The sequence below is a fragment of the Artibeus jamaicensis genome, unplaced genomic scaffold, assembly GCF_021234435.1.
Source record: "Artibeus jamaicensis isolate MK-2021 breed Jamaican fruit bat unplaced genomic scaffold, CSHL_Jam_final scaffold_537, whole genome shotgun sequence".
NCBI lineage: Eukaryota > Metazoa > Chordata > Mammalia > Chiroptera > Phyllostomidae > Artibeus > Artibeus jamaicensis.
Genome location: NW_026522047.1, coordinates 45260467 through 45275112, shown reverse-complemented (window position 1 = coordinate 45275112; position 14646 = coordinate 45260467). Strand labels below are relative to the sequence as shown.

The window sequence follows — 14646 nt, the reverse complement described above, 5'->3', positions numbered from 1 at the left end:
GACTGTGACTTATCCCTGCCCCTAGTAATTTGCAACAGCTGAGGATGTATCTGTCACAAAGAAATCACAAGAAGGAAGATCCAGCCAGAGAGGGAGGCAGAACTGTGGGCCTGTATTGTGGTAAGGACCTGCTTTTACTCACAAAAGGACCTTCACTGGTCCCACTGACAGAGGGGTCCTGAAGCTCAGGGGTACATAGTAGGTCACTGGAGGAGATGCAGTCACAAGGCCAAGGTTACTGAGCAACTGAGACTCTGAGCATGGACTCTATCGCCTATCAACTGCACAACGCTGGATAAGTGACTTAACTTCTCTGAGCCTGGTTCTTCTTCTGTAGGCCGGTGCTGAGACCAGTCCCTCAAGAGTCACAGCCAGCATCACATGCAAGGTACATACAGGCAGGAAGTGCTATTACACTGCTGGTGAAATCATGGGTCCTAACATTTACTGAGCAGGTGCTTACTGCTTATCACTACTGTCCTAGAAATGTCACACAGATTAAGTTCTTCCACCCTCCTTTCCCATACAGAGATAAGTAAACTAGCCACAAAATAAACAACTATGCTGGAGGACTTCCGGTCAAGACGGTGACACAGGAAGACATGGTTCACCGCCTCGCGCAACCACATCAAAATTATAACTAAAATATAGAACAACCATCACTCAGAAACGTCAGAAATCAAGTTGAATGAAAGTCTGACAACTATGTAGTTAAAGAAACAACATCCATCCAGAGTGGTAGGAAGGGCACAGCACAGAACGCACTGGTTATTCAAGCTACGTATGGTCGATGAAAATCAAGGGGGGGGCGGGTATCATGGGAATGAGGAGTCCCAGGAGCACACCAGGCTCCCCAGCCCAGGGTCCCAGGGCCAGAAAGATAAGTCCCCAAAACTTCTGGCTGCAAAAACCAGTGGGGATTGAGTCAGGGGAAGAAACTGCTGGAGCCCCAACCAGTTCCCCTTAAAGAACTCACATATAGACTCACCTACAGACTCACTCCCACTGAGCTCCAGCACCGGGCTGGCAGCCCAAAGGGCACCGATGCTACACAGGCAGAGAGTGAAGTGTCTGGCATCAGGGCACGCAGATGCCACTGTCCCTTTGCTAAGCCCTCTCTCCACAGAGCTGGTGGCCTCGTACTATATCTGAGACTCCATCAACTTGGCTAACACTGTTTAACCAGCCTTGGACATCCCCAGAGACTCCACCCCACCCAACTTAAGGGCCCCACCCAAGCTGCTTTTCAATATGAATGGCTGGTCTTGGAACATGCTTTACAACTCCCTAAATCCTCTTGAACAAGCCACAGTTGGCCTCAGTGAACCCAGGCCTGGCACTAGCAGCAGCCAGCCTAGTTTCACAGCTTGACTTTGCCTGGGAATTTCAAAGACCAGCACAAGTAGTAGCCATATCTCAGATTGCTTTACAGCTCAGGAAGGGCAGCTATGAGCAAAACACAGGTTGGGGCTGACCTTGCCCTACACCACCCCAGAAGCCTCAGGGCCAGCTCAGCCAGTGGACAGCTACAGACCACATCGGAGAACCACCACCCTGTCCCTGCACAGCTGACCCTCCATGAAAGGCGGAGGTTGGTGGTCAGTGGTCACAGCTAGTCCTTGCAGCTGATTGGCCTGGGTAAATCCCTCCCATTGATCTGACAATAGCAACCAAGGCTCAACTACAAGAGGAGGGTGTACTCAGCCTACACAAAGGGCACACTTCTTCTAGCCACGTAATAACTAACTACCCAAAGGAGAAGAGAAAGAGCAAGAAATTAGAAATCTATTTCAAAACATAATAAAAGAAAACTTTCCTAATTTTGTGAAGGAAATGGATGCAAAGAGGCCCACTCCAAGACACATCATAATTAAAATGCCAAAGGTTGAAGATTAAGAGAGAATCTTAAAAGCAGCAAGAGAAGTTAGTTACCTACAGGGAAATTCCCTTAAGACTGTCAGATGATTTCTCAAAAGAAACTTTGCAAGTTAGAAAGGACTGGCAAGAAATACTAAATGTCATGAAAGTCGGGATCTACAACCAAGATTACTCTAACCAGCAAAGCTATCATTTAGAATCAAAAGAGCAGACAAAGAGCTTCCCAGACAAGAGAAAACTAAAGGAATTCATCATCACCAAAACATTATTATGTGAAATGTTAAAGGACTTATTTAAGAAAAGATAAAAACTACGAACAATAAAGTGGCAATAAATACAAATCTATCAACAACTGAATCTAAAAAACAAACTAGGCAAATGAGAACAGTGACAGAATCATGGATACGGAGAGCATTTTGATAGCTGCCAGATGGGAAGGAGGTATGGGGCCCTGGCTGGTGTAGCTCAGTGGATTGAGCATGGGCCTGCGAACCAAAAGATCACAGTTCCATTCCCGGTCAGGGCACATGCCTGGGTTACAGGCCAGTTCCCAGCAGGGGCCAGTTCCCAGCAGGGGATGCACAAGAAGCAACCATACATTGATAATTCTCTCCCTCTCTCCTTCCCTTCCCTTCTAAAGATAAATTTAAAAAAAAAAAAAAAAAGAAGTACAAATAGGTAGTTACAGAGTAGTCATGTAAAGTACAGTATAGGAAATGGAGTAGTCAAAGAACTTATTCATACGACCCATGGACATGAACAATGGTGGGAGAATTGCCTGAGGGAGTGGGGGGCACTGGGTGGGGGAAGCAGAGGGGGAAAAATGTAAAAAATAACGAACTACTCTGGAGAATTTGCTTCCTAAATTTAGCCTCCCTGCAGTACAAACCTTGATTAATGCTCGGGGCCTTCAGCACTCAGAACAACAGCACCCTACCTCCCCACCCCCCGCCGCCAAAAGGAGAGGCTGCATAAGGCAGCTTTGCTGAACTGGAGGGGCAGTGGCTGCCTGAAGACCAGCACAGCCCTGTGCAAACAAGGTCTGGCCTGGCAATCAGTGGGCAAGATTTGGGCTGCTGCAAACTCTCCCTTGCCCTCTTGGTTCCCACAGCCACAAAAGCAATATGCTTTGCCCTTATCAAGTTCCTTTTAGCTAGCCCTGGCTGGTGTAGCTCAGTGGATTGAGCATGGGCTGTGAACCAAAGGGTTACCAGTTCAATTCCCAGTCAGGGCACATACCTGGGTTGCAGGCCAGGTCCCCGGTGGGGAAGCCACGTGAGAGGCAACCACACATTGATGTTTCTCTCCCTTTCTCCTACCCTTCCCCTCTCTCTAAAAATAAATACATAAAATCTCAAAGAAAAAGTTCCTTTTAGCTAGCCAACCCGTCCTAAAGGGCAGCAGTGGGCCTCTTCCTGCCGAGAGCTGGAAAAATATGGAAAGGAGTACCACTGTACTCCAGGGAGCCTGTCTGGGGGGTCAGAGAGGACCTGCCAGGTGAGATGGTGTTCCCTGCCCTCTTCCCTCACTACCGAACTCCCTTAACCTACAGATAGGAAACTAAACTGCTGGCTATTCCAGCAAATTCCCTGGGTCCCCAAGGTCATCCTAAGGCCTTGGGGGTTTCAGATGGCTTCCAGGGTGCTGCATGGACGGCCTCGATGAGCCTCTCTCTGATGAGTCACTTGGTGTCTGGGTTGGGAAGGTGAGAGCAAGTTCACACACACTGAAACCCATCTGAAACCAGACAGCGCCACTAAGCAGATGAGAAAAAGCAAAAGACAAAGGGACACAAGGGCCAAAATGTTGAAACCACTGTCATGTGTAACTGGGAGCCTAATGGAGATGTGTGGGGCCCACAGCTTGGGTGCATTTGGGGCTCCACAGGAGGGCACACATCCTGGGAATCCCAGTAGGCAGCCGGAAGAAATGTGATGGAGAGTAAAACTACTTGGGGCAAGAATCGAAAAGCTGAAAGCTAAGACATTCAAAAGCCACGAGATGAAAACGGGCCCCCAGATTTTCCCAAGCCAAAGGGTCTGGAAGGGACTTGGTCATACCACCTCGATTTCTCTGAGAAGACCCCAACTGCCAAACAATCGGGACCCCTCACAATACATGCTGCAGAAATTGTGGCACCATTAAAAGTGAATGAAATAGCTCCATACACAGGGACAGAGAGGATGGTCCAAAACAAAACAGGGAAAAGGTCAAAGTGCTTGGTCTGAGCACCTCTTTGGCACGAATAACACAGCTGATCCCTGAAAAACATGGTGTGAACTGCGCAGGTCTACTTCTATGCAGTTTTGTTTGTTTGTTTAGTTTTGTTAAATAGAGAGAAGGGAAGGGAGAGAGGGAGAGAAACATCCGCTGGTTGCCTCTCCTACGTGCCTGAACTGGGGACCGAACCCACACCCTAGACATGTGCCCTGACCAGAAATCGAACCAGCAACCTTTCGTCTTGGAGAACGACGCCCAACCAACTGAGCCACACTGGTCAGGGCTGCAGCTTTTTTTCAATGTAAATGTCGTTTCTCTTCTGTATGCTTTTCTTAATAACATTTCCTTTTCACTAGGTTATTTTATTATAATGCAGTATATAATACATATAACATACATCGCATGTGTTTATCGACTACTTAAGTTATTAGTAAGCCATGGGCAGTTAAGTTTTAGAGGAGTCAAAAGTTACATGTGGAGCCCTGAATGGTGTGGCTCAGCTGGTTGGGCAAAGCAAAAGGTCGCCAGTTCGATTCCCACTCAGGGCACATGCCTGGGTTGCTGGTTCAGTCCCCAGCTGGGACATGTATGAGAGGAACTGACTGATGTGTCCCCTCTCACACTGATGTTTCTCTCTCCCCCTTTCTTCCTCCCTTCCCCTCTTCTCTAGACTCAATTCAAGAAAAAAAAAGTAAGGTACCTGTGGATTTCAGACTGTGAGGGGAGTGGGGGCAGCTGGCCCCGTACTGTAGGTGCATGTCAGTCTACTGCGCATGCACGGTAGTTAGTGTGCTGGCACAGAGGCCAACACACGCAACACTGTCCGCAGCAAGCACCAGTTCTCTCTGGAGGCACAGGACGGGAAACTTACATTTTTCACAGCAGAGTTTTCCGGTGTTTTCTTTCTTTGTGTTTGTTTTTTTACAGTAACCATCTGTTACTTTTGTAACCAGATTTTTATAAAATACTTCTTAAGGAAAAAACCTATGTTAGAAAAATACTTGGGAACCAAATACCCAGCAAAGATGCCCAGGAAGTACCTTTGTGGAAATAAAAGAGAAAGATGAAAGGGTTTGAGGACTGCATTATTTTCCACCTACTTTCAACTTAATCAAAATTTAATAAAATGGAAATGTCTGTTGCCATTCAAATGCGGAACCAGACTGCCAGAGGATTAAAGGTCTAGTTTCTTCTTTTCTAACACCCTTGTTTTTTGTCTTGTAAATAAAAGGGCCCTGATGGCCAGCCACTGCTGCAGGACTGCTCCTAACAGGCAATCTGGGCCCCGCCCTCCCTGAGCTGCTTGCTGTGATTATTGGGGGGTGGTGTTTGTTTTGCGGGTGTGTTTTTTTCCGTCTTGCCAGAAAAACAGCATATATTTCAGGTTGGCTCAGCATACCTGCTGTTTTTTGTTCTGTTTGTGTTTTTGGTGTGGAGAAATTTGTTCACAGATGTATTTCATCAGCAGATACAACACTGCAGTCAAGTCACAGCAGGGAGCTCACACCCATCAACGGGAGCTGGGCAAAACCAGCCCCACACATTACATTCAAAATACAAAATATTTCCCTCCTAATGATCTATTGAGAAAACCCTCCACACTTGACCTCATGGTGAAGGGTGCTCTAGTCCAGGAATCTGGAAGGATGTTAAGGGGCAGGGCATCTGTGGTCTTAAGGATCCTGTGGAAATGGCTTATTCCTGAAAATGGGCTTCCCCATCCGTGTGTCCAGTACCATTTTCCGTGCAATACAATTAAGTACCAAAACTCTGCCCTACATTTAAAAAGGAATACATTTCAGAAAGGAAAAATCATGTAATGATCCACTGTAATATCTTCTGTTCTACCTAAAAGGTAGGCTGTTACCAGTGTTATTTTTAGCACTGGTTATTATGTATCATTTTATTCACTGGAATCAACCCTTCTTCCTTTACAAAGTTTTTTTTAAAGGGTATGAAGATTTATTTTGTACTTCTTTGATTTTTGAGAGAGGGGGAGGGAGGGAGAAAGGGCAAGAAACGTCCACATGAGAAACGCCAACCAGCGGCCCTCCATACACACCTCAGGGGACTAAACCTGCAACCCAGGCAGATTCTCTGACCAGGAATCGAACCAGGGACCTTTTAGGTTGCAGGACGATGCCCAACTGAGCCACACCAGGCAGGGCAAAAAGTTTTCTCATTCACTTGAAAACCACTGAAGAGCTCCCATATATAACATGCCAGATGTGACAGCCAGGTTAGTTTTCTGTCCTGAGAGGGTTCACACTCTAATACGTCAGGGAGGTGTCATGTCTGTACTTCAAAAATACAGCCCTGCTGGTGTGGCTCAGTGGACTGAGGGCCGGCATGCGAACCAGAGGATCGCTGGTTTGATTCCAAGCCAGGGCACATGCCTGGGTTGCAGGCCAGTCCCCAGCAGGGGACACACGAGAGGCAACCACACATTGATGTTTCTCTCCCTCCCTTCCCCTTGCTCTAAAAATAAATTAATTTTAAAAATACATACAAACACTCTCCTATCTAGCTACTAGATGTGTGTTTTTTAAGCTCTTTTGACCATGTCCCAGAGGCACAGCTTAGCCCAACACAATCGCCTATCAAGTAACTGCATCAAGCTTTACAAATCTTTCCTGACCGCCCTCTGGTTAAGGCTGGTCAGGTCTGGTGGATGTCATGAGTCACTGCTGGGTCTGCTATGGCCTGCTATACACTCAACTCTACGTAGGACACATGATCAGTGGAGAGGGCTGCAGAGAAGTCCCCCTAGATAGGAGATCAGAAAGTACAAGAGTGGGCAGGGAGGTATGGCACCTACATCCTCTGAGGATCACTTGGGACAGAACCTCCCAGCCACCCCAATACCTACGGACTCCGGGCTAAGCAGGGTTCCAGGCACTGTGCATCCAGCAGAAACAGGCCCTGTCTGGTGGGAATGACAACTGAGAGACAGAGACAAGCACACAAATAAATATGAAATGACATCACGCAGGGGGTGAAAGTGGTATTAAAATACAGAGTTAACACTCAAGCTAACGGGAGGTACTCTTTCAATCAAGGTGGCCAGGGATGGTCTCAGTAATGAGGACGTATCTGGGCAGAGACTTGAAGTGCCGTGGAAACCACGCAGCTCTCTATGGGCAGAGGGACAAACGAATGCAGAGGCACTGGAGGTGGGACCTTGCAGGAGTGGAACAGGCGATGGGTGTGTGGCAGATGAGGTCTGAGATGGGTGGAGAGGGCAACTCACAGGCCTTGAGGGCAATGGTGAGGAGGTAGGGGTCCACTCTAGGTAGAATAGAAAACCACTAGAATGTTCTGGACAAGGCAGTGACACAATCTGATGACGCTTTCAGAAGATTTCTCTGGACACGCTGATAGAACAGATGTGGAGGTAAGAAGAGAAAAGGATGACCAAGGAGACCAGCAGGGCCTCAGCTCACACATGCATTTGAAATGTAAAAGGTACTCCTTATTTGGGGCTGTCCAGCCCTAGAGACATGCTTGGCTAAACCCAGTCAGGGTGGATTTCAGGCCCCACTCTCATCGCCTTGGTTCAGTACTGACAACTGAAGAGACTACAAGAGGAACAGGGGATTCCGTGCTCAGAGAGGTCAGGGAGTCGAGTCCTGCATCAAGCCTGTCTGACGGAGGATCAGAAGGTACAGGAGGAAGAGAGCCTGTAAGGGTGTAGAGTGAAGGCAAAGAGAAGCCCCCCAACAGACAGAGTTGTGCAGGGTGTGTTCTGGGGGACTGTGCAAGGGTGCCCAGAGTGCCCAAAGTCCAGGCTGTGGTCAGAAACACACTCGGCAGTCACCAGGGCCGGATATAGCTCCCAAGGCGTAGCAAGCAGCCCACTGTGCTTCAGCATCACCATTAGGACAGTGAGATCATCCATTGTGCCACTTTACTGGGACTCTCAGGGTAAGTCAGGGTGGCACACATTAAATCCTGCCTCTTTGAGTCTCCCACTGTAACAGGTGAAGCAGCAACTGCCGCGCAGCCACCTGCTTCCTGAGCCAGTGGGGTGCAACCTACCGGTTAAAGGAGAACTTAACCTAGCCCAAGGAACCATTTTAAAAGCCACTGCTACTAAAAACAGGGCCAGTCCTCCTTTATCACACTTACAGCTGGTGAGCTTCACACAGAGCAAAACTCAGGCTGCTCCCAGTGACAACTGTCCATGAGCAAAAATGAAGACATGTTCCTTTAGCAAAGTCCCAAAGCGAAGCTCTGGAAACCACTTGGGAGTGTAAAGGCCAGGGAAGGGGCAGGGCAGGTTTAAGCCTGGTGACATGTACCTGACTTCTAAAGAGAGCCCCTGCCCTGTGAAATCTCATCTCCCCACAAATCCAGCTACACCTGGTGCTTCCCTCCAGGCCCAAGTATAGGAACACGAATACAGGCTGAATTTCATTTTCATGCCCATCACAATCATATCCTGAAAAATTAACAGCAACATGCAACTAATAGAAAACTTCAACCAAAATATCACAGATCATATTCATTAGCCTAATATTTCTTTGGGAGACTATCTATAAATTTGACAGTAAGGCTAGCTCTCCATCTGGTCTCAGACTCAATTCTGACCTGTTCCCCTCAGACATCCCCCCCCATATTCCCACAGCTATTACTTCCTTTTTACAGTAGGTTTCCCACATCCCTTTAACTCTAATTTTTTTTGAAAACTTCAATTTGCTCTGAAAGTGTTCCAATCGATGTTACAAGGTATTAGAAAATATGTGAAATGAACTTGAGCGCGGGCCTGGGAACCAAGCAACCACGGTTCGATTCCCAGTCAGGGCACATGCCTGGGTTGCAGGCCAGTTCCCATCAGGGGACTCACAAGGGGCAACCATACATTGATATTTCTCTCCCTCTCTACTTCCCTTCCCCTCTAAAGATAAATAAATAAAATCTTAAAAAAAAAAAAAAGAAAATATGTGAAATGAACAAGGTTTGGTACTTGTCAAAAGCTATGCCACCAAACATGCTTCCCCCTTTTCCCAATGCCTTATGGTAAAACTGAAAAGCATACTACTTTTAAATATTAAGAAAAAATGGAGGATTCCTTTGTTACCACCTTGAAAACACAGAGAACAATTGCAACTGGGCCAAAATATATTTTGTACCCACCAAGATGTTGTAGGAACCCTAATAAATGACAACAGCTACCAATTGTTTAGCACTATGTACCAACCCTTCTAGTCAACTTATATCTGTCATTTTTTGTTGTTGTTGATTAGTCCTTACAACAATCCTACAGGTTGGGTACTATTACTGTACCCCTTTGCAAATAGGGAGATGGATATGAGCGAACCAGAACAGGGCCCTTGTCTGCCTGCTCCCTGCTGAATCACCAGCCCCCAGCAGCGCCTGATTCATGGCAGACACTCAATGCACATTTGTTTGCCATATGAATGGGGAATGAGTGACTGGGCCACTTCTTGCACAACTCCTATTCACACTGTGTTCTGTCTGTGGTTGGTGTGAATGGGTCCCTCTTGAGCCACTTCTTGTACAACTCCAGGGGGCACCATTCACATTGTGTTCACTCTAAATTTTGTGTTTTTTCTAAAATTTTATTTATTTTTAGAGAGAGGGAAAGAGATTGAGAGAGGGAGAGAAACACTGATTGGTTGCCTCTCACACACCTCCGGCTGGGGATCTGGCCTGCAACCCAGGCACATGCCCTGACTGGGAATCAAACAGGTGACCTCTCAGTTTGGGAGGCAGCACCCAACCCCACTGAGTCATACCACTCAGGGCCAGTCCCTTGTTAATGTGAATGCGTCTCTCTGTGCCATGGCAGCCGAGGAATGATGACCTAGGCCAAAATCAGCTAGCACATCTGAGGACTTATTATGTGCCAGGCACAATCACTTCCATTTCTCTGAGACACCAAGGAAAGTGGCAAAACCAGGAATCAAAACCAGGGTGGATGACTGGACAGCCCCTGGAGAAGAAATACCCCTGGATGTGTTTCTTCACCAGGAGAGTGTTGTTCTCACCAGACATTCACCGAAAATAGCTAATTCCTCCTGCCCTCATATATCTGCTCTGGTGTTATCTCCCAGTGCTTCATGTGCCCACAAGGAGTGGAAAAGGTTAGTAAATAAAAATGTACCCTGGCTGGTGTAGCTCAGTGGATTGAGCGCGGGCCTGCGAACCAGACAATCGCGGTTCGATTCCCAGTCAGGGCACATGCCTGGGTTGCAGACCAGTTCCCTCCAGGCCAGTTCCCAGCAGGGGATGCACGAAAGGCAACCATACATTGATGTTTCTCTCCCTCTCTCCTTCCAAAGATAAATAAATAAAATATTTAAAAAATAATAAAATAAAATGGATGTAGTAATTAAAAAAATGTGTATGTTTGCTTTCACAGACAGAAAGTCTGGAGACCACTACACTGATGATGTAACAACTCTGATGTCACCCTCTACCTCTGACTCAAAAACCTGCAAGTCAAAATCTCCTGAAGAGCCCTGGCTGGTATGACTCAGTTGGCTGGGCATCATTCCACAAACTAAAAGGTCAGCAGTTCAACTGTTGGTCAGGGCACATGCCTGGGTTGCTGGTTCAGTTCCCAGTTGGGGTGTGCAGGAGAGGAAACTGATCGATGTTTCTCTCTCACATTAAAACCCTTTCTTTCTCCCTTCCTTCTCCCTCTTTAAAAATAAATGATTTTTTAAAAAGATACCTAATAAAAAAAATCTCCTGAATAGCTGGACACAAAATTATTTTAAATGGCACATGGAGAAACATTTGTTATTTTCACAAGCATGTATGCACTGATTCATACATTCAGTGCATTCGCAGCAGTGTATTAAACACATCCCAATGTTATTTCACTCGACCCTTACAACCACTTGTTGGAGGTGGCATCGCTGTCACACTTGTTTCACAAGTGGGAGAACCCACTGGTATGGACCTTACTTGAGCTCAAATTAAAATTTAGAGAGCTGGGTGTGAATCCAGGAGGTCTGATTCTAGAACTAGCACTCCTCACCACCACCCTATACTAACCACCCCCCATACCCTCCTTTTCCAAGGAAATGGGGTTTGGGAAACAATGGCCTGTAAAGTTAAAACCCAATAGTAACTAATGTTTATTGCTTACAACCACCCCGGTGCCTGTTAAAGCACTTCACACACCTGTTCACCCAATCCTCCCAAGGGCCCTTCGTTCATTGCACAAATGTTCACTAAGGGTCTACCATGTGCCAGCCCAGGGAACTGTGGCAGACGATAGCCCTCAGAGAACAAATATGTAATTACAAACTGGGGTTAACTTCTACACAGGAGAGGATTGAGAAAATGTGCCATTGTAGCAAAGGGAACAAATATAAGTCAAAATATATGGACATCCTCTCTGATTCTGAGTAAAAGCCCCTTTTTCCACGCAGCCTTCCTAATCTTTGGTTCACACCACCCTTCTGGCCATCCACTGAATTCCTCTCCCAGAAAGAGTTGTGAGGATTAAATGAGACCGACCAAGGAAAGCTGTTCCCACATTTACTGCCTGTAACTTTAAATACAGGAGAGGCTCCTTAGGGGATCCAATCCCAAACCATCTGACACCCAGTATGGACTTCATGGATATTTGCTCAGCAATGAAGGAGATGGGACCAGACAATAACACTGCTTCCCACTTGCCAGGAACCATTTCACAGGCTTTCATCAGCTCCATCTGTAACATTATCACATTTCACAAAGGAGGTAACTAAGAGGTTCAGAGAGATTAAACTATCTGCTTCAAGTCCCACAGCTCAGTGACAGACTGAAATGAAACATTAGTCTCGTCCCTCAATTTAAACTGAAAACTTGTTTCAAATTCTTGGCAAGTGGTTCTTACACTTATTTCCTACTTTCCCAAGAATTCAACAGGGGTTGAGGGTGGGGGGCTGGGACGGGGATGAAGACCAGTGTCTTCAAGACTGGCACAAAACACTCTCCTGAAAGGTCCACGTTTTAAATAAAAACCTTAATCTGGAAAATCGGTTGGCAGGAAGGAAAAAGGATGCACAACAAAAACAATGCTTTCTCCAGCAGTTACCCCAGTCCTACCCCAATTGCTGCCGGCGCCCCGAATCCAGGCAAACATTTTTAAGTCACTACTTCCAAAGAATGGCGCAAGTTATTTACATTTCTTTGAAAATCAATAATACGTGATTTTTTAAATAAAATTGTATGTCGGCTAACCCAAGGGGGCTGCGAATGCTCGTGTCCAGACGACAATGCACCATCAGGGATTTTTCCCACTGAGAAGCGACTGCAGACTCCCCAAGAAGATAACATTCGTGTTGGACCCGTTATAACGTAGCCAGAAAATTCCCGACGCCTGGCTATTGTTGCAGCCTTAGTGGAGACTACGATCGATGCCGGACCCCTGGCCCGCAGAGGGGGCGGCAAGCTTTGTCCGGCGAACCCAACCAGAGCGCGCGCAGGTGGCGCGCGGCCTCCACGCGGCACTGGCCCCCACCCCGCCGGTCGCGGATACTGTAGTTGCCGCGGCCTCGCTACACTTTAGCTTTCCCCGTGTGCGCGATGCCGGCCGAGCTTCTTGACCCTCGGGCGACGCCGTACCCCGGCCCCGCTTCGGGGGCCAGAGGCCCCCTCCCCCCTCGGCTCCATTCAAACCGTCCTCCCACGCCCCGCGCCGCGCTCCCCCCGCGGCCCACGTTCCTTACCGAGAGTCGGCTGCACCGTCGCCTTCCTGACACCGCCCCCTCCCTTCCAGGCTGGGTCGGGGGCAGAGTGGACGTCTCGTTTCTCCTCACGAAACAAAGAAGCCACAGCCGCCGCCACCGAGCGAGGTTAAGCCTCGTGCGCGCGCCCGCCCGCCTTGGCCTCCCCCCACTCCCTGCACACACTCTGCCCGCGCCCCCGCGGCGCGCGCCCTCGCCTACTCCTTTACTCCCCACCCTAGGAAGAGCTGCTCCCGCTTCCGCTGCCCGTCTGGCCTAGTGCGCGCGCCTGGTGGCCCATCCGCTCCCAGCGCGCATGCGCCTCCGTGGAGGAACAGGGAAGGTAGGCGGGGCCAGGAACTGCACAGGCATCCGACGCACCTCCCACCTCTGTCTGGGACTGTCCTGCGCCAACGCACAGGGGTCTTCGTCTTCTGACGCTAGGCGTCTGCACGCCGCCGAGCGTGCGCAGAGCGGGCGCCACTGCGGCGGTAGTGATGGCGGCAGTGGGAGGTTGGGGGATGGGATGGGAAGGTGGTGGTATGGATGGCAAGGGGCCCCAAGACTTGGAAGTGAGGAGCAGAGGCTGTGCGTGAGGCTGTAATTGAAGTTGACCAGAGACAGCCAAGGGTGGGCCTGGGAGTCACTTTCTTCCCTGGCGGGGGATGGTGGGTCCTTGACCGCGGCTGCCTTTTCTGCTAAGCGTACCTATTAATTAGCAAGTATTTATTGACTGGCTACTATGCCCCAGGCGCAGATGCTGCAGCACGGAACAGACAGAAATTTCAGCCGCTCTGCTGCTCTCGGTCCAGTGAGGGAGGCAGGCGCGAGGCAAGACAAATAAGTAGAATACATTTTGTTGAGATGGAGACATGGCGGGTCATGGAAATTTTGAAGGGGGCAGCCAGGGAAGGCCTCGCTGCGAAGACGACTTTTAGTCAAAACATGAAAGGAGTGAGGGAGAGAGCCTTTATTCTGAGTTCGAAGGCCCAGAGCCTCTAGGCAGCCTCTTTTCTGTGCTGTGGAAAGATCTTTGGGCCCATCTCTTTTAGTCCCGCAACTGAACAAACGTTCCCCAAGGTCAGGTTACACAACCTGTGACAGTCTCTACCCTTGCATCTTTCAGGCCTTCCCTTCCTTATTTTTCAGGTATCAGCTGACTCACTACCTCAAACTTCACCTTTCTGATCACTCCTCCTTTTCCCTTCATATTTCTTGGGTACCCTCTTTCTGTCGTCTGTCTCCATCGCCCTTCCCTTGATTTAAATGGCAAAGATGTTAATTTTTAGTCACTAGTGAATATCCAGCCTCTAGTGTGGTGCTCCCCCCATGACATACTAAATACTTTTTTAAAAGATTTTATTTATTTTTAGAGAGAGGGAAAGAGACTGACCCACAACCTGGGCATGTGCCCTGACCAGAGATCGAACCAGCGACCTCTTGGTTCATAGGCTGGTCCACTGAGCCACAGCAGCCTGGGCTTTTTTTTTTAATTGAAAGAGTAATAGAGACAGAATGCCTATTAAGTATGTATCATACCTACATTAACCCATTGAGTCTTTCCAAGCCCAAGGTGTGTCACTTGCAGCATAAAGCAGAAGGGAAGATCTCATGCAGGAGTCACAAAGATCTGGATCTAAAACCTGACTCTGTTTTTAGTAGGTGGGGTGCCAAGCAAGTTTATGGGACTTGTTTACAATTCCTTTCCAACACCTGTAAAGTGGAATCAATGGTGCATACCTCCACAGGCTGCTTATGAGGAATCTATGAAAAGCAGGCCATTTGCGAATAATGCACAGAAAATGGGCAAGTGGGGTCTGAACATTGGTTTCTTTATTCATTTAATTAATATTTGGCCCTG

The 14646-nt window shown here is 48.1% G+C and overlaps 1 protein-coding gene across 9 annotated transcripts in view; it reads right to left on the bottom strand.

Annotated features, from left to right (window-relative positions):
- SMARCA4 (SWI/SNF related, matrix associated, actin dependent regulator of chromatin, subfamily a, member 4) overlaps window positions 1-13041 on the bottom strand; it is an 86610-nt gene extending 73569 nt beyond the window's left edge. For 3 of the 9 annotated variants that reach the window (XM_053658167.1, XM_037131425.2, XM_037131428.2), the window contains exon 1: window positions 12789-12986. The gene's annotated coding sequence lies outside the window, so the exon portion shown is untranslated. Of the gene's footprint in view, window positions 1-12788; window positions 12991-13022 lie in introns of those variants that run through there. The other 6 variants (XM_053658169.1, XM_053658170.1, XM_053658168.1 and 3 more) reach the window with 5 other exon arrangements.
- Window positions 13042-14646: the final 1605 nt, after the last annotated feature.